Source organism: Nycticebus coucang, chromosome 20, assembly GCF_027406575.1.
Source record: "Nycticebus coucang isolate mNycCou1 chromosome 20, mNycCou1.pri, whole genome shotgun sequence".
Classification (NCBI taxonomy): domain Eukaryota; kingdom Metazoa; phylum Chordata; class Mammalia; order Primates; family Lorisidae; genus Nycticebus; species Nycticebus coucang.
Window position 1 is genome coordinate 54,965,547 of NC_069799.1, and position 21,590 is coordinate 54,987,136.

The following is a 21,590-nucleotide window of genomic DNA, read 5'->3' on the forward strand; positions in this document are numbered from 1 at the left end:
TACCCGCTGAGCCACAGGTGCCACCCCATGTAACTGTTTTTTTAATTTAAAAGATTGAGCTGGGTCAAAAGCATGGGAAGACAAGTCACAGACTAAGAGAAAATATTTGCAAAGGACATATCTGTTAAAGGACTGGTATCCAAAATATACAAAGAGCTCTTAAAATTCAACAAGAAACAAATCAGTTTTAAAATGAGCAAACTACCTAACCAGAGACCTCAACAAAGAACATGCACACGTGACAAGCATATAAAGAGGCTCGAGGCCCCTAGCTCAGTGGTTATGGCGCCAGTCACATGCACCGAGGCTGGAGGGTTCAAGCCCGGCCTGGGCCTGCTAAACAACAATGACAACTGCAACAAAGAATAGCCAGGTGTTGTGGCTGTAGTCCCAGCTACTTGGGAGGCTGAGGCAAAAGAATTACTTGAGCCCAGGAGTTTGAGGTTGCTGTGAGGTGTGACGCCACGGCACTCTACCAAGGGTGACATAGTGAGACTCTGTCTCACAAAAAAAAAAAAAAAAAAAGATGCTTCACATCCTATATCATCAGGGAAATGGAAATTAAAACAACAGCGAGATACCATTATATACCTATAAGAATCGCCAGAACACTGACAACACCAAATGCGAACGAGGATGAGGATCAACAGGAATTTTCATTCACTGCTGGTGGAAACCCAAACTGGTACATCCACTCTGGAAGGCAACTGGGCAGTTTCTTATAAAACTAAACATACTCTTACCATAGGATTCAGCAATCGAGTTCCTTGGTATTTTCCCCAATGGGTTGAAAATGTTTATCTACTCAGCAATCTGCATCTGGATGAGCATAGCAGCTTTATGCATAATTGCCCAAACCTGGAAGCAACCAAGATGTCCTTCAGTAAATAAATGGGTAAACTGTGGGATATCCATACAATACAATCTATTGTTCAGTGCTAAAAATAAGTGATGTATCAAACTACAAAAAGACATGAAGGAATTTAAATGAATATTAAGTCTAAGAAGCCAATCTGAAAAGGCTACCTACTGTATGATTCCAACAAGAAGGCATTCTGAAAAGGCAAAATTATGAGGACAAGAAAGAGGTTAGTGGTTGACAGTGGTTGAACAGATGAAGCACTTTTAGGCAGCGAAACCCTACTGTGTAATAGTCTCATGGTGTCTGCAGGTCTTGATGTGTTGGTCGAAACTCATAGAATGTACAAGACCAAGAGTGAACCTATATAAACCACAGACTTGGAGTGACAATGATGGGTCCACGTAGGTTCATCAATATTAAGAATGTCACCACACAGGCAGTGCCTGTGGCTCAACGGAGTAGGGCGCCAGCCCCATATACCAGAGGTGGTGGGTTCAAACCCAGCCCCGGCCAAAAACTGCAAAAAAAAAAAAAAAAAAGAATGTCATCACACTACTGGATGTGATGGTGGGCCAGGCTATACGTATGTTGGGATGGAAGTTTTAGGGAACACTCTACACTTTTTGCTTAAATTTGCTGTAAACCTAAAACCGCTCTTAATAGTAAAGTATATACATTAAAAAAAAAAAAAGGATTGACCCCGGGGTAATGAGTGAAGAAAATTTACGAGAAAAAAAAAACAGCTTAATGCACTCTGAGAAGTACATTTACTGGAACGCAAAATTAGCTATGTGCCAGACGTGTTCAAGTGCTTTGTATACATAATTACACTTAATGACTACATTTCTAGAGGGTAGCTAACTTTTATAATCACTGCTTTACAGATGAGGAAACACACTCAGGGAGGTTAAGAGACTTGCTGAGGAGGCAGAAGCATGTGGATAAAAGCGGTTCTTGGTTTCTGGGAAAAGCAAAAGACAGAAGTCTCCTTAGAAATTAACTTTTTTGATTTAAGAACGTAGCTGCATTTGGGGGCATTATATAGTCCTACTCATAATAAGCACCTTGAAATCATGTAGTCTCCACAGAAAATCACACCGTTTTTCATGGATTCAGAATGCAATGTTTTTCCCATAAATATTCTTACTTTACAATTATGCTTATTATAGATTTATTATGCAAGTACTCAAAAAAGGAAGCTCATGAAAGAATGCCTATTTTATGATAATAGGAAAGAACATCCACTAACTGGTTTGTATTATCAACATCTGACATAAACCAAACTTGATCTACAAGGTATTTATTCAAAACTAATCACTGAAGAAGCTGAGGTCATTAGAGTATAAATTATAAAGAATATTCTCCTTGCATCTGCCAGTTAGAATATGTAAGTATAAGTTAAGATCACAGTGAATAGTAAATCACCTCCCCAGAGGACACTCAGTACTCCCTTCCCAGAGAAAGTTATACAGCAAGTCTAGTGTTAAGGCCAAGGGCATGGCAAAAGAAGACCCATCAACTGCTGTCAATGAAAAGGAACATTTCCATTCGTGGTGAAGATATAGAAGGAAGGGAAGAGAGGAAATAGAATAAGGAGAGAGAAAGAGAGAGAGAAGAAAGGAAAGGACTAGAAGGAAGAAAGAGAGGGAAGAGAGAGGGAGGGATTTTGTTCATCTTTTTTCTTCACTTTTCTTCCACCAATAAAATACCAGTAAAATATATGCCGAGGTCCTTAGGACCTTGTGCTAGTTCTTCTGTCCCTAATTCACAGGCCGAATTTCCAAACTCAATTGCCTACCCTGTTTCCCCGAAAATAAACATCCTCCGAAAATAAGACCTACTTACAGGACCAATAAGACGTCCCCTGAAAATAAGACCTAGCGCATCTTTGGGAGCACACCTTTTCGGGGAAACGGGGTAGATTCCCACTTCACAGGTTTATTCTAACTCTCCAGATTCATTCTTTGCTTTCTGGCCTCAGTGGCTTTGCTCACAGAGTCCCTCCTCTGAAATAAAACATCCTTATGCAACATCTAACGTAAAGGCCGCTCTGGCTGAAAAGCTTTCCCAGATGGTTTTTCATTCCTGCATTGAAGTTTGGTTCTCCTCTCTTTCCCTGTATTACTGACTCATTTCAGACCCTCGTAAGAGCACTTGTTCATTCTGCCTGATGCCACGGTTTACTAGACTGCCCTTTCTCTTTTGCGAGGCTGTGATCTGAGAATAGAAACCATGTCTTATTCATTTTCCTACTTTCCACTCCCAACACATCTATTGTGATTGACACATACAAGAATCCTAGAATCATGAGCTCAGAGTCAGAAGGAAACTGAAATAAAAAACATAAGCTATTGAGAAATATTTGATGGAGGAAAGATTTAGGGGAAAGGCTTGCGAAGGAAAATTAGAAAGAACAAGCATTATAAAAAACATTAAGAACTTACGTTTCACACAATTCCAAGCCCTTCTCCTATATTATCTCATGTAATTTTTACAACAATAAAATGAGGTAGGTATTGCTATTGTTTTTATTTTAACAGAGAAGCAAACCAAGACCCAGAGTGGTTAAATAATTTGCCCAAGATGGGAGCAGCTGAGGAATGATGGAGCCAGAATTCGAACCCAGGAAGTATGAGTCTAATGTTTATGCATATCAGTAAAATACAGTTTCATAAAGGGGCATTTTACATAGAGAAAAGGGACCTTCAGGAAAAATGGGTGAATACAATACACTTTCCAGCCTGCCAACCTTTGGATACTCAACACTGAATACCCTGGGTACAATTACCTTGAAATTGTAAAATCCTCAAAGTGGTCAACATTCAAATAATGTTATAAAATACTCACACAATATAAATTTTTCAGAAAGCCCCTCCTGTCTGTGATTTTTAATGCACAAATCTCCCCCACCCCCCAAAAGTGATACATTTAGTAGCCAACCCAAGCATTGCAGCCACAATGGAGGAAAGTCAATGAATTTTATCAAAGCATGCAGTCCAGACCTCTTCAGAAACGCTTGCTAGAAAAACCACAGGTAGTTTTCATTTTCCATCATCTGTCCCTAAGCAGCCATTAATTCTTTTTCTGCTTAGTAATAATTCAAAGCAAGTTGCCTACAGGAACAATTTGTAAAAGACTAATTTTTTTTATAACATCAATGCTAGATAAATTTTTCAAAATTTCCCACTTAAATCAAAGCTCAATAAAATATTTATAAATACTGAGACTGACAATTTATTATTTTCCAATTTTTAACCAGAATGGAAAAACACCAAGTATTGATGCCATGTACGTTCTCTGTGGTCCCAATATAGACAAGTTGTTAAATCTATTGGAGTTTAGGGAATATGTGAATCAGTTGGAGTTTCTGAAACTCAGCTCTGTGTTACTGTAGGGCAAACTCTAAAAGTTGAGAATGGACATGCCTTGGAAATTAGTATAAGAAGTGTTTGACATGAAATAAAAGTATATACTCATTTCCAGTTCAAATAAAAACATGCACTCTCTCTCTCACACACACATATACACACACTTTACCCTTGACTCCCTGACCACCATTGTGTTAGGCAGTTTCTGGGAAAACCATTCACACTGTAGTATAAATAATATCCCCACATTGGGCTCATTCTCTTTCTTGCTTATAGCCTCTTCCATCAAGCAGCCTCATAATGCCCTTATTTACTGGGAAAACCAGATCTCCTGCCTATCATTCAGCTTACAAATACTGGAACTGATCTAAAGCCTAAAGATATACCTTCCTGCATTTTAATAGGACAGAAAAATATATATTGATGGGATTAGAGCCTAATGCTTCAGGCCCTGAAATTCAGCATCAATTGGGTGATAACAGAAAATATCTGGGACATCTAAGCTTACCATCCTTTCTAATAACGTATGCAGAGGAGCATCCAGTGCTCTTATATTAAACCAGCCCTACTCATTATTATTGTTTTTTTGTCTGTTTGTTTCAGGTTAATTTGAGGGTACAAAGAATTAGGTGACAGTGTTTGCATTTGTTAGAGTCCCTCTTATAACTATGTCCCGCCCCCAAGAAGTGTGCCATACACCCTAACATTGCTCCTTAAGTAGGAGCACCCCCTGCCTCTCCCTCCTCCCCTCTCTCTACGCCCTTGTTCCCCAGCCTCTCACTTTGTTGTTTTTTTTTCTTTATTAAATCATAGCTGTGTACATTAATGTGATCATGGGGCACCACACCCTAGTTTCATAGACCGTTTGACACATTTTCATCACACTGGTTAACATAGCCTTCCTGGCATTTTCTTAGTTATTGTGCTAAGACATTTACATTCCACATTTACTAAGTTTCACATGTACCCTTGTAAGATGCACCGCAGGTGTAATCCCACCAACCCCCCTCCCTCTGCCCACCTCCCCAGCCCCTCACTTTTTCTCTTATGAGGGTATGTATTAAATCCTCTACTGGCTTCATATTAGAATAGAGTACATTGGATTCTTGGTTCTCCATTCTTGTGATGCCTTACTAAGAAGTATGTGTTCCACCTCCATTCAGTTAATACAAAAGATGTAAAGTCTCCATCTTTTTTAATGGCTGAACAGTATTCCGTGGCAAACAAATACCACAGCTTGTTAATCCATTCCTGGGTTGGTGGGCATTTAGGTTGTACCACAATTTGGCGAGTGTAAATGGAGCTGTGATAAATAGTCTAGTGCAAATGTCCTTGTGCTAAAGTGCTATTTCCTGCTCCTTATTTTTTTTTATAAAACTTCAGGGTCCTCAGTCCTAGTGTTTCTGTTGATGAGCTGGAGATGTGGACTAGCATAAAAAAAGAGACGGGTGGAGAAGAACCAGAGGGCTGAGGCTTATGTCCAAGGTCACTTTTCTTCACTACTTCCAGCCCCACATTCCCCATCCCTGGGCCCTGCCTCAGTAGTTTATTCAGGTTTTCAGATCATCCTGATACAGTAAGATAAGACTGAGGATGATACTGTCTCCCAGGGTTGTGATGAGCTGTCAGTGAGTTGACACATGCAGACATCTGGCATACCCCTTGGGACCCTCCATCAATGTAACTAGTGTGGTCAAATATCCCTACGGTTATATGGAATTTGATCTTAGAGAAATTGCCCCACAACTTACTTCTTGATTATAAAAGCTTCTATTTACTCTGCCCGGGATCTTCATTACTCTCTCCCATGAAGATGATAAGCCTCCACATGCTGTTTCTACTTTCTCAAATTGTATAGCGCCTCTGATGCTTCACTTTCAATCAGGCCTAATAGACTCTAATTGCAAACATTATTGATGGGAACGGTGCTACTTCCTGATAAGTGAGCTGTCGGTACAGAGCGTCCTGCCATGGCTCGCAGCTGAGCACAGAGAAACAAGTGTCCTTCCTCAGATCTCTCTTGGCACCCAGGACGTGGTTGATGGCACCTGGCAGCCTCCTTGATCAGGCTACGTTGTTTTGCCAGCTACCAATTGTCATCAAAGAATATGTTCTAGTATTATTCTATGGTTTGTTTTTTGCAAAGAGATTGTTACAAAATAGTCCACTGGACTCTTTGCCAAGCCACCAGCAAAGAGGTACAGAGTGCAGACAAAACATTTTCCATTTTCTGGGATGAAATTAAATAAAAGATGGCATTTTCACTAAAGTTTGAGAATGGGAGTTTCCAAGGTCAAAGGGGAGACTTCCACGTGTGGCTTGATAGTGATAGTTTCGTTAGGATTTTGAGTGAATCCTTTGATCACTTTTACTACAGAATTTATTCTATGACTAAAGTTTGAGCATTTAACTGCTCAGCTCCCCTACATATTAATATGTTACAGATGATCCTAAATAATTTGATTGGCCAGGAATAAGTAATTTGAACCAAATACAATCAGCTTGGTGGAACTTTTTAAAGAATGAAAATAACGCCTTTGATCAACTTCATTTCTTGGAACATAGATAATATGAGACCAGTTAAAGTGAGGAAGGAAAAAATGCCTTTCTTTTCCCTGTTGAATTTGGAAATCTCTAGTCAAGAAATGTCTTTTCTACAAAAGTTCTCTGATAATAAGATACAGTGGTCCGGCTGAGCATGTGGCTTATGCTTATAATCTTACCTCTTTGGGAGGCTGAGGCAGGAGGATCCCCTTGAGCTCAGGAGTTCAAGACCAGCTTGAGCAAGAGAGAGACCCATCTTCACAAACAATAAAAAAATTAGCCAGATGTGGTGGCACGTGCCTGTAGTCCCAGCTACTCATGAGGCTCAGGCAGGAGGATCATTTGAGCCCAGGAGTTTGAGGTTGCAGTGAGCTTGGATGATGCCACTGCACTCTACCTGGGTGACAGAGTGAGACTGTCTCAAAAGCAACCAAAAAAATATGCTGTCGGAAAAGTTAGTCCCTGGAAGATTTACCTGCCTCCAGCCATCCTGAAATCTTATTTCAGTTATTTCTCCAACTCATTCAGGTTTTTCTCCCCACAGCAGCTTCACATTTGCAGTTCTCTGGGTCTTGAACATTCTCTGCATCACTCCTCACACTACCTCCTGCTTACCCTTCAGTTTCAACTTGAACTTCACTCCCTCATGGCAATCACCTCCGATCATCTCCCGGTGTCCCTGACATAGACTTCCTTCCCTCACACCCTTAAACTATCACTGTGGCTCCCACATCTTCTCTGCAATGCTCTTCACTTGTACAATGATTTTTTAGTGCTGGTCTTCTCCCTGGCCTACCATGATGACTGCACCCAGGTCTTCTTTATCTTTCTGTCTCTAACACCGCGAGGCCTGGCACACTAAAAAATCATTTAGTAAATGTTTGTTGGATTAATCAGTTAATACCTGAATGAATGAAACCAGACATGTTGACACACTGTTACTGGGTGGGTGTGAATTGACATCAGGACACTGTTACCTTAGAAGCATGACTTCATGGGGATTTCCCAGCCCCTTCCAGACGGTGTTCTCATGTCAGGACACCCAGGTGCAGGTGTGGCTTAAAAGGCAAGAATGAAACCAAAAGATCCAGCTTATGAACTGTGCTGTTTCCATACTGGCCATCAAGACTAAGAAGTAAGTTGTATTTGTAGGTGGGGAGGGTTTGATTTGGGTTTTGGTTTTGTTGAGACAGCGCCTCACTCTGTTGACCAGGCTGTAATGCAGTGGTGTCATCATAGCTCACTGCTACCTTGAGCTTTCAAATTTCCAGGCTCAAGCAATCCTCCTGCCTCAGCCTCTTGAGTAGCTGGGACTACAAGCAATGGCTGCCATTCCTCCTTTTTTTTTTTTAATCACTTTTTTTTTCTGTAAAGATGGGAGGGTGTCTCAATATGTTGCCCAGGCTAGTCTTGAACTCTCAGCCTCAAGCAGTTCTCAAAGTGCTGGGATTACAGGCATGAGCCACTATGCTCAGCCAGTTTTTCATTAAAGTATGTGGTTCCTTATTAAAGCACATACTCTTGCCATCTGTCATTTTCTAAAGAGCTGAAGGGGGTGGAGGCGCGCAGAAGTCTCTAAATAAATAAACTGGCCGTCGGACTTAGATGGCCAATTAGGAGAATCTGCAAGTAGCAGCAATTTCCATGGGCACAATGACACAGGCCCCCTGGACTGTGTAGCCAGACCACCATGGAGGAGGAAAAAAGTTTTTTCACGAAGGGGAATAATGAAAATGCACAGAGAGCTCGCCTCTACAAATTGGACTGGTGATACTGTCCTCCCAGATAAGAAAACAGTCAGAATGCTCACAAACGAATATTCCAATGACCTTTGCACTGAGACTGTGGCTGGACAGACTAGCCAGGGCATGATGCTTACATTATAGTAACAAACAAAACCTGAAATCTTAGTGCTTAAAAGAACATGAATTCATTTCTCCCTCTTGTCATATGACTCTTCCATCTGTTGGGGGGGGTCCCCATCATTTTCCAGTTTAAAGTTTAGCCAGAATATAGGGTGAAGAAATCAACCCAAGTGTAAAATAGTTTACTACCACTTATGGTGCAGGGGACAGAGCTGGTCACATGGCCACTCCAGCTGGAAAGACCCTGAGAAGAAATGCAGAGAAAGGCCTGGATATGGGTGGGTGGGAACAGTCTCCACCGCAGTTATCAAGCAGTTCTGCTTTTCAAAACATCGTCTTGAGGTTTAGCTAAAAGGACTATTTCCTTATGGGTGGCTGAATTTAGAGCACTTATTATAAAATACGTTCTCAGAAACTGAGAGCTTTGCATTTATATCTTTGGTGTTGTGCTCCAGGGTGTACTTAAGATACTGTATTATTTATTTATTTCTACATACGTTACCACTCAACGTAGCAGCTTGAAACAGCAAACGTTGATTATCTGTTTCTGTGGGTCAGGAATTTGGCTGTGTGCCTCTAGTTCAAGGTCTTTGCTGAGGCTGCGAGTTCTGCTGGTGTGGAGGATGGGCACACCCTGGAAGGTCAGTTGCGGGGATGACTCACTTCCAAGCCCTGTCACGTGGCTATTGGCAGAATTTGGTTCCTCACTGGCTGTGGACTGCAAAGGCCTCAGTTCCTCCCTGGCTGAGGGTCAAGGTTCTTTCTCAGTTCTTCACACACATATCTTTCCATTAAGCAGCTGGCATCCCTCAGAGCAAGTGAGCGAGATAACGGGAGAGAAGAGCCAGGAATGGGAGCCACTGTCTTTTGGATCCTAATCTCAGAAGTGACAGCCTTCTTTGTCATCTGTCATATGCTGTTCATTAGAATGAACACTAAGTCCAGTCCACACTCAAGGAGAAGAGATGACACAAGGGCCTGAGTGTCAGGAGGCGGGAGTCATCGCAGGCTGCTCACCACTGCTGTCATTCCAAGCTACCTTATTTTGGGTTATCTTATTTCGATTCTTTTAGTTTGTTGAAGGTTTTCCTTTTTTCAAGGTTAGGCTAATAAAGATCACTTTCGTGCTGAGAATCAGGTAAGTTTTAAAACCCTAGGCTTGGTACTCGTGATGTTTTAATGTGGATGTTTGAATAAGGCAATAGATGATGGAAGATGGTGAAGAATCAATAAATAAAACCTACAGTAGGTCCGTTATGTGTAGTCATCTATAAAGTAGGAAGGATAGCCTGTCTTCGGATATCTAGAGCTATGCTACATATGTTGTATATAATATATATTTCCTAGTTAATTTCTTTTTCTTTTTTGCAGTTTTTGGCTGGGGCTGGGCTTGAACCCACCACCTCCGGCATATGGGGCCAGTGCCGTAGTCCTTTGAGCCACAGGCACTGCCCGTTAATTTTTTTTTTAAATCATATCTTAAAAAGCAGGAATTTATGTCTAATAAACGTTAGTACTATGAATAATTTATAAATAAAAATTAATACAAATACTGAAATGCAGCAATAACATAGATATGTCCATCTTCCGTTTTCTCATGAGTCCTTCATTTTTATTTCTGTTGGATTAAAGTTCAACATACAAATATCCCTTGTATACCATTAACAATTAGTTAATTTCTTAATAGGAGTTGCTCAGTTTTTAAAATTCCATCTGATATTGCACTGCCAAAACATCTTTGGATAAATGAAATGGCCTATTAGCAAATTTGAGTGAAAACATGATGATTTATTAGCAATGGCATTTAGATGATATTTCTTCTCCTAGAGAACTTTGTTGCCTATATCAGGGGCTAGGTTATACTGAGTTACAAACCACCTTAAATTTTAAGTGGCATAAAACTACCAAGATTCAATTTCTACTCCTGCTACGCATCCTTCCCAGCTGGGATAATGAGAATGTGGTGGAGGAACAGGGAGAATGTGTTTCTTGTTGTCACTCAGAGACTCTGGCTGGCTGAGGAACACTAACCCACATGTTGGTCATGCCAGCAAACAGAGAGTTCTGGAAGGTGTTACATTCCAATTAAAGATTGGCCCAGAAGTGACAGATATCATTTCCACTGTCAACACGTTTTCAGAACTGCTTACATTGCTGCCCAACCACAAGGGGTCAGGAAGTTCAATATTTCTGTGTGTCCAGGAGAGGGAAGAACCAAAAATGATCGCAAACAACACTGATGACAAACCACTCAATCCCCATTAAATACCACTGTGAGGAAATCTTCTATTTTTATTTCCAACTTGAAGGTCAAACAATATTATTAATATACTCAAATCTATTTGTATATATAAAAATATTCTTCTATTCAAACTGGACCTTCAAACCCCAGATGTAGGCATATCCCTCCTATCCCTGAGGTCCATATTTTCTTGTGCCAGCAGTAATTTCAAATTAAGCAGCATTGCAGGGTTTGTGTAGAATCTGGCCAATGTGGCCTGGGTGTTCCTTTTGTGTGTCTTAATAACTAAATTAAGAAATCATTGGCTTTGGGCAGCTCCTGTGGCTCAAAGGAGTAGGGCGCTGGCCCCATATGCCGGAGGTGGTGGGTTCAAACCCAGCCCTGGCCAAAAACTGCAAAAATAAATAAATAAATAAATAAATAAATAAACTTAAAAAAAAAAAGAAATCATTGGCTTTTAAATGCTAAAATGTCTCATGAAATATACATATTTGAGTTACATTAGGCAACACAAGATAAAAGTTAACTAGTTTGGAATTTTTTAAAGGAAGTTTTAATCTTTGAAAATTATTAGAGTTGTTTATAAAGATACAAAAATGTGTAATTTTATAATAATTCTTATAACTCTTTAAGGAAGAGTTTTATTTTTCTCGTCTCTTTACCATAGTTTTCTCCCTAGCCTATGCTCTGTCATGGAATATTTTAAAACAAATTGAGGTTACATCACTCTCCTGTTTACAACTCTCTAAAATCAGTGTCTCTGCAAACATTTTGAATAAAGCCCAAAGTCCTTACTATGACTTGGTATCTGGCTACAGCTCCGATGGACTTGAGTCATGCAGCCTGTTCAGTGGTCATCGCTCTCACAACGTCCAAGCCTGAAGATCTTTCATGACTTTTTGACTTATATAAGATTCATGACTTTTCCCTTTGTTACTCTCTGCACCCCTCCTATGAGTTTTCATGTCATTTTCCTTCATTCCATTCATCTCTCCACTTAAACTTTTAAAAATCTGGAGAGATATCTTCCCTGAATAGCCTTTCACTTCTTTTCACTTTATCCTGCTTTTCTCTACAGTAGGCATCACAGGTACTACGCACCATATTTACTCACTTTCCCTTCCTCCTAAAATGAAAGCTCCTAAAAATGGCAACTTTGTTTTAGTCCCTGCTGCCTAGAATAAGAGGTGGCCATAGTAAGAGCACATAGAAGATCCATTCAACAAAGTAATTTTGGAGAAACTTAAATCCAGAAGGGCAAGAATTCTTTTCCTCCCGGTCCTTGAAACTCCTGTAGCTAACAAAGTGTCATGCTGCACACTGGTTTTTAAGTAGCTATTGTTGAAATTAACAAATAAATGCCCCAGTTGAAAAGAATCCATGCTGCTGATTCTTAAAATGTGTAATAAAGTATTTTTCTCAGGTAATACCCCATAACTGCATGCCAGCTTGGGAAAAAAAAATTTCATACAACTGCAGAAAAGCCTGGCAAAGCATTTTGAAAAGCATAAAGAGATTAGAAATTTGAAATTGCTCATCTCTGGCCTAACTTATTAGCAGCACAGGCCTGAAATGACCTCTTAATGGCGGAATCTAATTCTGCAGTCTAAACGCAAGCATTGCTAAATTCCTTTGAAGAAATGAACTTAAAATTCCACTGATATGACAGGCAGAGCCTAGCAGAGAAGGCAAACGCCTGGTGCACCTGCTGTTCTCCCAATTCTTCTGCCATGACAGAAAACAGCTCATCAATCATCACATCCTCTCCCCCTCTGAACCTCACCTCGGCCCCAGATTCCTTGGCAAGCTTCTCTTAGAAGCCACGGCAATGAGGACTTGGACACCTCCCTCAAAAGCTCCTAGGTTGGAAACTTAATCCCTTTGAGCTCATGAATAGATTGATGGGTTAACGCAGGCTCAGCCCTCCTGATGGATTAATGTTGCTATAAAGGAAGTGGGTTCATGGTCAAGGGAGTGGCTTTGTTATAAAAGCAAACTCTCTCCAGCTCTCTTGTACTTGTTCTTTCTACCTGACATCATGACATCTGCCCACGTCATGACCCAGTAGGAAGGTCTTCACAAAACACCAGCACCATGCTTTTGAACGTCGCAGCCTCCAGAACCAATAAAATGTGTCATATAGTAAGCACATAAGCTAGAAACACAGTCATATATGACCATTATCAAGTATTATGTACTATATATAATTTTGTGGGCTACACATTTATAGGTCTGCTATTGCAGGTCTGTTTTCAGTGGCATCACCACAAACATGTGAATGATACTTTGCACTTAGACATTACACTGGCCACAATGTCACTAGGCAATTGGAATTTTTTTTGCACCATTATAGTTTTATGGGACCATCCTTGTCTATGTCATCTATTGTTGACTGAAACATTGTTACACACAGCATGATGACAGCATTCAGTCTGAGGCAAAATTATCAGAGGCTGATGAGAAAGCCCAAATCACTACTTTTGTCTGTTTCCTAAAACAAAGCACACACGACTCAGACCTCAATCTAGGTAACTCCACAATTCAGGAATTAGTCTTTGTTACTTCACTCCCATATTAGTGGCTAAAAAAAAAGTGATTTTCATTTTGGGAAACATGAGATCCAAGTATTTTTGTGGGAGGTGATCCCTTTTGGGAAGCAAGGTTAAATTTCAACTCTGGGGTGCATCTCCTTCAGATCAAAGTTGTGTGACCTGAATTCAAATCAAATTCTTAAGTATTTTCTAGCATCTGTTACATGGAAAACGTATTCCCTGGTAGAATAGGTTGTTGGGAGATGGAAGAAAACTAATAGATCCCAATGGCAACTATAGTCAGAGATGATACTTCATAATATCATAAACTCTTATAAATAAATGATGATTGTGTAAAAGACCTGATAAAAATCCCATCTTTCTGATGTCACTGATACAAACTACTTCCTAACTATATCAAGTCTATTCTAAAGTTTATTTTTGAAATTTCTATGGGAAGAAAAAGTCAGTAAACAAATCTGCAACACAGGGGCAAAGGTAACAGCATATTTCACCTACATAACAAGAGAACTTTTGAGGACTCCAGCAACATTCATTGAGTAGAGGTGCGGTGGCTCACACCTGAAATCCTAGCACCCTGGGAGGCCAAGGAGGTGCATTGCCTGAGCTCAGCAGTTTGAGACCAGCCTAGGCCAGAGCAAGACCCTGTCTCTAAAAAATAGCCAGGCTTTGTGGCAGGCACCTGTAGTCCCAGCTACTTGGGAGGCTAAGGCAGGAGAATTGCTTGAGCCCACGAGTTTGAGGTTGCTGTGAGCTGTGATACCACAGCATTCTACCTCCCAAGAGTGACAAAGTAAGACTCTGCCTCCAAAGAAAAAATAAAAGTCAATTAACAAGTCTTATCTACCCATTAAATCCAGTCTAATGGGAACTAAATTGTGGCATGATAATTAGCAATAGTATAGAAACATCAAGCCATCAAACATTTTAAATTTTTAAAAATTATATATTTTTTAAAAAATTGTATTATTTAGATTTTTTTACTAATGTACCTTAGCCCATCCTTCCTGTGACTTTGAATTGGTAAGATGTTACCTACAAAAAAGAAATTTAAACATGTGTTCAGTAACCAAATAGCTAAAAACTTTTTGCAAGAGGAAATCTTCCATTAAATGGTCAAGAGGAGTCACAAGCATGAAATGAAATGCTATTCTGCCATCTACAGGACACACACTAACTGGCTAGAAAATAACGTGGGCCCCTGAAGCTTAAAATAGATAAAAAGAGATATTCTGTTTGTAAAGGGGAGGAGGGAGTAGTGACAAGTTGTACATTTTTCTCCATGCCACAGAATCAGATTTCATCACAGAGAAGAAAATAACATTTTGAAAAGCACTTTTTTTGGAGACAGAGTTTCACCCTGCTAGTTGCTCCAGGCTGGAGTGCCATGGCATCAGCCTTAGCTCACAGCAACCCCAAACTCTAGGGTTCAAGCGGATCCTCCTGTTTCAGCCTCCAGAACAGCTGGAACTACAGACATCTGCCACAATGCCCAGCTAATTTTTCTATTTTTAGTGGGGCTAGGGTCTCACTTTGCTCAAGCTGGTGTCAATCTTCTAAGCTCAAGGGCTCCTCTGCCCCTGAGCCTCCCAGAGTGGTAGGATTATAGGCATGAGCCATCATGCCCTGCCTGGAAAAGCACTTTATAAAAACCAGTGTTTAGTCTACCCAGCCAGCTCAGTCAGTAGAGTATGAGATTCTTAAAAAACAACATTCACTGGGACTGCAAACTAATACAACCTTTTTGGAGGGACGTATGGAGAATCCTCAAAGAACTCAAATTAGACCTCCCATTTGATTCTGCAATCCTATTACTAGGCATCTACCCAGAAGAAAAAAAAAATCTTTTTTTTTTTTTTTTTTTTGTAGAGACAGAGTTTCACTTTATTGCCCTCAGTAGAGTGCCGTGGCATCACACAGCTCACAGCAACCTCCAACTCCTGGGCTTAGGCGATTCTCCTGCCTCAGCCTCCCGAGTAGCTGGGACTACAGGCACCCGCCACAACGCCCGGCTATTTTTTTGTTGCAGTTCGGCCGGGGCTGGGTTTGAACCCGCCACCCTCAGCATATGGGGCCAGCACCCTGCTCACTGAGCCACAGGCGCCGCCCGAAAAAAAATCTTTTTATCATAAGGACATTTGCACTGGATTGTTTATCACACCTCAATTTACAATCCCCCAAATGTAGAAACAACCTAAATGTCTAACAACCCAGGAAGGATTAACAAGCTGTGGTATGTGTACACCATGGAATACTATTCGGCCATTAAAAAAGATGGAGACTCTGCATCTTTTGTATTAACCTGGATGGAGTCGGAACACATTCTTCTCAGTAAGGTATCACAAGAATAGAGAAGCAAGAATCCAATGTACTCAATTCTAATATGAAGCCAGTAGATGATCTAATGCACCCTCATAAGAGAAAAGCTCAAATCAATTCAAGGTGGGGAATGGGGAGCTGGGGGGGGAGTAGGATGGGGGGTTTTGGGGTATGGCACACACATCTTGGGGGGCAGGTCGCAACTGTAAGAAAGACTTTACCTAAACAAATGCAAACAGTGTCACCTAATTCTTTGTACCCTCAATGAACCTGAAACAATAATAATAGTAACAACAGCCTTCACCCGTGCTTCTCTTCCTATGTTTATACTCCTCCGGAGTTCTTTGTTAAAAGCCAAATGACCAAATAATGAGGAAGAGAAGAGAAGGGCAAGACTCTTCAGCCTTCCTTGCACATAGCAAGAAAGAGGGAAAAATCACAGAAAGAAAGAGAAGGATGAGAAACGAAGGACCAGGAGAAGGAGGAGGGAAAGAACAGGAAAGAGAAAAAAAGGGGAAGGAAAGAAGAGTGAGGAAGAGGAGAAAGCACGAGAAGGAAAAAAAAGCAAAGAAACCCCAGACCCACTCATTTACTGACTACATATTTTGTCGCTACTGTTTTCCTGCAAACTGTGTTCTCCATGATTGCTTACATTATAAATTTTCCATTCCATGTTTTAAAAAATTCTTAGCTAATGTAGACCTCTTGTTAGATAGTATTAGAAACTGCTATGTCACTATTTACATGTACAAAGTATTTGCTTTTCCGAGTGCTTTACAACATTGTATTTTTTCAATCAGGAAGCAAGAGTGTGATCAAGTAACTTCATAACTGAAAGGGGTAAGGGCAGCGCCTGTGGCTCAGTCAGTAAGGCGCCGGCCCCATATACCGAGGGTGGCGGGTTCAAACCCGGCCCTGGCTGAATTGCAACCAAAAAATAGCTGTTGTGGCGGGCGCCTGTAGTCCCAGCTACTCGGGAGGCACTCTACCAAGGGCCATAAAGTGAGACTCTGTCTCCACAAAAAATAAAAAAAATAATTACTTCGATCTTGTTATCTTTCAGTAGAAGAAACTGAGGTCAAGAGATATTTCTATACTCTGTTTAAGATCACATGTCAGTTATTGGGAGAGGCTTCATTATAATCCACACTACCTCGTAAGTCTAACTTTTCCCCATTCATTTGTACATTGGGCAAATATTTAGGGCATACCTACTCTGGGCTAAACATTGTGATAGGTGCTGAAAAGTGAACGGTATATGAAAAAGACTCAGTCCCTGCCCTCCCAGTGTTCAGTCTCCTGGGCTGAAACATTCATCAGAGTCAGACAAAATTATAAAAGTATGGAGATGCAAGAGAGAGTTGAGTGAGGGCAGGGCAATGATCTGGAACAGGGGATGAGGGCTGACTTCTCTAAAGGAGTTATTGTTTTTAAACAGATACCCAAAGGATAAGCGGGGGGTTATCTGTGTGAAACAGAAAGAATATTCCAGGAAAAGCAATTTACAAAGAATGAAAGGAAGCATGGCGCTCTGATGGAACTAAGATCTAAGTAAGAACAGAGTGCAAAAAATAAGAGGGAATTGACACAGGAGGAGCCTCTGTAGGCAGCCTTGTGTCCCCTCATCCAGACCCACATTGGGACATTCTGTTGGTTTTGAGAAGGACCAATCATAGCTCTCATCTCACCCTGAGAAACACCTGGATGTGTAACAAAGGCCCAAGTGCTCTTGAATGAGGGTAGTAACCACAAACACAGGAAGCGGGCCATTTCCAGGGAGAAATTTTAGAAACAACTGGTGGGTGGGTACAGATGTTCACTTGATTTGTAAATTGCACACACTGTTTTATGCACTTTATGTTAAGTTATAAATTCACAAAAAAGGAAATGATATAACATTGATGAGGAAGAAATTAAAAGAAGAAACATTTTAAAAGGAGTCACTGTTCTCGTTTGCTTGTATTTTCAGGCAGAGAGATTTAGACTCCCGATTTAGCTCAGTCAGGAATACAGCTCAGAATTCCCTCTGAATGGGAAATCTTTCCCTAAGCCTTCTCTCACCCCCTCTTCTGAGAGACAGGGCCCCTGTTTTGAATCCAAACTGTCTTTGCTAGCCAAGTGACTTCCATTATGCCTAGGCATTCCTTGAATTTCCTTTTTGGGCAAAGCATATCTTGAAGAAATTCTTTCATTTCCCTTTCATTCTCCTAATAGGAGAAGAGGAAGTCAGAGCTGAAGTTTCTTGGATTTTCTCCGTGGTGGTTAGCAGCTTTAGAATCAAATGTCCCTGTTTTAAATCCTGGCTCTGCCATATGCTAATCTTACAACATTGGACAGGTCACTTCCCTGCTCTGTTGTCTCCATTTAAAATAGTAATAAATACATTTACCTTCATAAGGTGGTTGTAGAAAGCCAGGCACAGTGCTCATATCTATAATCCTAGCACTCTGGGAGGCCAAGGTGGGTGGATTGCTTGAGCCCAGGATTCCAAGACCAGCCTGAATAAAAGTGAGATCCCATCTTTACTAAAAATAGAAAAACTAGGTGGACAGGTAGCGGGCACCTGTAGTCCCAGCTACTTGGGAGGCTGAGGCAGGAGGATTCCTTGAGCCCATGAGTTTGAGCTTGCTGTGAGCTATGAGGCCACAGCACTCTACCCATGGTGACAAAGCGAGACTCTGTCACAAAAGTTAGTAAATTATCAAGTAAATAAATCAATAAATGTGGTTGTAGAAAAGTAAGTTTATATTAATGTTTTTTGTTTTTTGAGGCAGAGTCTTACTTTGTCACTCTTGGTGGAGTGCTATGGGGTCACTATGCCTCCCGGCAACCTCAAACTCTTGGGCTTGAGCAATCCTCTTGCCTCCTGAGTAACTAGGACTATAGGCGTCCACCATGACATCTGGCCAGTTGATTTTCTATTTTTAGTAGAGATAGGGTCTCACTCTTGCTCAGGCTGGTCTTGAACTCCTGAGCTCAGGTGATCCACCCCCCTCTACCTCTCAGAGTGGTAGGATTACAGGCGTGAGCCACTCACACCTAGAATATTAATGTTTTTAACAAAGTAGTTAGCATAGGGATTGGCATGGGGATGCCCAACATGGTAGATATCAATATTGCCTTATGACGATCTATTTGATCCTTGCGTACATCCTTAAACAATGTGGAGTGTCTCCTATCTATCCACCAACTCCACAGAAATCGTCCATACATACTTGGCTTCTCTCTCATCTCCTATGGGGACTAGATCCAGTGTCAGAAAGAATCCCCAAATCCGATCACCTGTGATTTAAACAGAATATGAAAGGTATGAAGTATCCTGATTTTTGAATTATACATCATGTACCAAAATAAGGCGATTTAATTAGAAAGGAGAAGACAACCTATCCCACTTTGGAGGGCATGGATTATTTGTTACTATAGAACTCAAATTGTATTTGTTTCTGTTGCAGAAGAGTCCTCAAGGATAACTACAGCTTTGGGTCTCCAAATCCTCCCCCAAATCTCAGGCGTGATGGTGCGGAGGCTGGTCTCACACCTAATCTAGGTTGTTCTGGACCCCATGGAGTTGATGTGTAGCCAATCTCAGGCTGGGATGGAGCAGGAGGCTGAGGAGCTGAGCCAGAGGCAAGCGACACATCCACCTGTGCAGGTAGAGGCCCCGTACATATGGGTGGGAATGCTGAAGGTGGCCTTAATTTCCTTCTGAAGAGTCTGGATGATGTATGTGGTTACACGTGCACAAACAGACGTGATCAGAGTGGTCTACAACTCATGAGATCCATCAGTAGATGCCACGGTGACAGAGATGGACGGTCCTCTTGGCCCCGGCCTGCAGGTCAATCTCTTCCCCTCATTTGGCTTCTCTACCCAAATCCTGCTTCTGAACAACTCATCTCTTTGGTAGGTGTAGGTTTAGATGAAGACAGAGATTATGAGGCAGTGTTGAAGCCCAGATCAAACTCCTCAAACCCCACAAATACTGTCTTGGACGTCCTAAGCTCTCTGGGGCCACCTACGACCTGGGAAGATGGAGCACAGTAGGGAATGGGAGCTTTGCTAGAAAACTCTGTCATGTTACTCCCCAGCTTGCATCCCTTCAGTGACTCCTTTGCCTGCTATAAAATCCCAGGTCTTTCTTTATCTTAGTCTACCACAATTTCCAGAGCCAGATTGTCCCAAACCTTGAATTTGGCAAGTAACCTTGGGAAAGATCTTTGATCACTACAGCTTGTTTCTCTCTTCTGCAAAGTAAGAAAACCTGCCTTGGACTGTATTGGCCAGGGCCATATTCATCAAATCAGGCTCTCTCTGGCATTCACGGGCCATGTGCCAAGAATTTCTGTCCCCACCACTTCCCAACCTGGATGAAATGTCCTCCCACAGGTTTTGGGATTTGGCATTCCATGTTGCCACTAGCAACCCGGATGTGTGGGGAGGTTAACACCCATGGGGCAAAACTAGACAAATGGGACACTCCAGATAGGAGAGCGAGGCAGATGAATTCCCTCTTCTCCCCTCCGTTGAATTCTGCAGGACATTTCTCCACAACCCTACAGCCCAAGGGGAGGGCCCCCCTCATGGTCCTGACCGAGTAGCTGGTGGACACACCTGCTGTGCCTCTTCCAGAGGGATCATGCAGCAGTGCCCAGCTTGGCACAACATCACTGTTATTACCAATCATTCTCTTCTGCCTCATTTCTGCTTTCTTACTCCCAATGCCTTGGGTTTGCACCTCCCAAATAAAATATCAGTATCTTGTTTTGAGGCAGTTTTCTAGGCGACTTGGGCGTGGAGGGAGAGGAAGCTAGTAGACTAGGGCAAATAAAGATGAAACCCCACACCTACTCCAGAAACCTGGGTTACCAAGCACTGAGGCACCTCTTCTGCTAGGCTCTGCCCAGAGTCCAGGGGATACGACCATTCCCACAACTCAGCCAGGTGGTCCAGAACCTCATCTATGGACTCAGCAGGCCACTTTACTGACCAGCAAGCTAATAGTGAGACATGTCTGGGCGCAGGTGCATGGATCAACAAACTGTGACGCTTGTATACTACAGAACAGCACATGGTGATGATCGTGGGTGTATACCCGAACTTTTCAAATCATACACTTTAAACATACACAGTAGAATGTGTATTAATTACACCTACATAAAGCTGTTTAAAAAACAGGTATGACTCTTAAATTCAGCTGATTTTTTAAAGAGGCAGGATGAAACCTTACTGATTTCTCTCAGAAGAAATCTCGTGAGGTACTTGAAATTCCTAACCTTCTACACAAAATTTGTAGCCCCATGTATAATAAGCATAATGAAAATTTCCTTTGTGTTAGATTACACTCACCTTCTTTTATAAGTAGATACACATGTCCACGACCCCAATTACATCCCAGCATGGAGTGCTCCGCACATGGCCGCCTCCCCACTGCGGAGTTTCTCCTCTGGCAAATGCACCTTCCACCTGGCCAGCTGCTTGGATCACAGTGATGAAGGGCCCAACGCAGGCTAACAGACTCCTTCCCTGAGGAGTATGGAGTTGTACCCAAGAACCTACCAATAATCTGACTTCTCCCAGACTTGGATGTCATCTGCCACAGAGATCACGAAACAGAGACATCTAGTCTAGAGAAAGACACGATTATGAAGAAGATAACTTCTTCCTGGTTTCTCCGCAGCGTTCCACTCGCTGGTCCTAGTTTGTTCTAGAAATACAGTTGTATTCCTGACCTTTGGTTCTATGAGCTCCCACTACCTCTTTGTTATAACAAAATTCTCCTCTCTGGTGGCACGCAGGGGTTTCTATCACCTCCAACCAGAACTGTTAAAGCAGATTTTA

The 21,590-nt window shown here is 41.6% G+C and overlaps 1 long non-coding RNA gene across 1 annotated transcript; it reads left to right on the forward strand.

Moving 5' to 3' along the window:
- The first annotated feature begins 9,453 nt into the window (after positions 1-9,453).
- Positions 9,454-21,578, forward strand: LOC128572340 (uncharacterized). Its single transcript, XR_008376177.1, has 3 exons — positions 9,454-9,777; positions 19,205-19,404; positions 21,148-21,578. It is a non-coding gene; the product is annotated as an uncharacterized LOC128572340 (long non-coding RNA).
- The last annotated feature ends 12 nt before the right edge of the window (positions 21,579-21,590 follow it).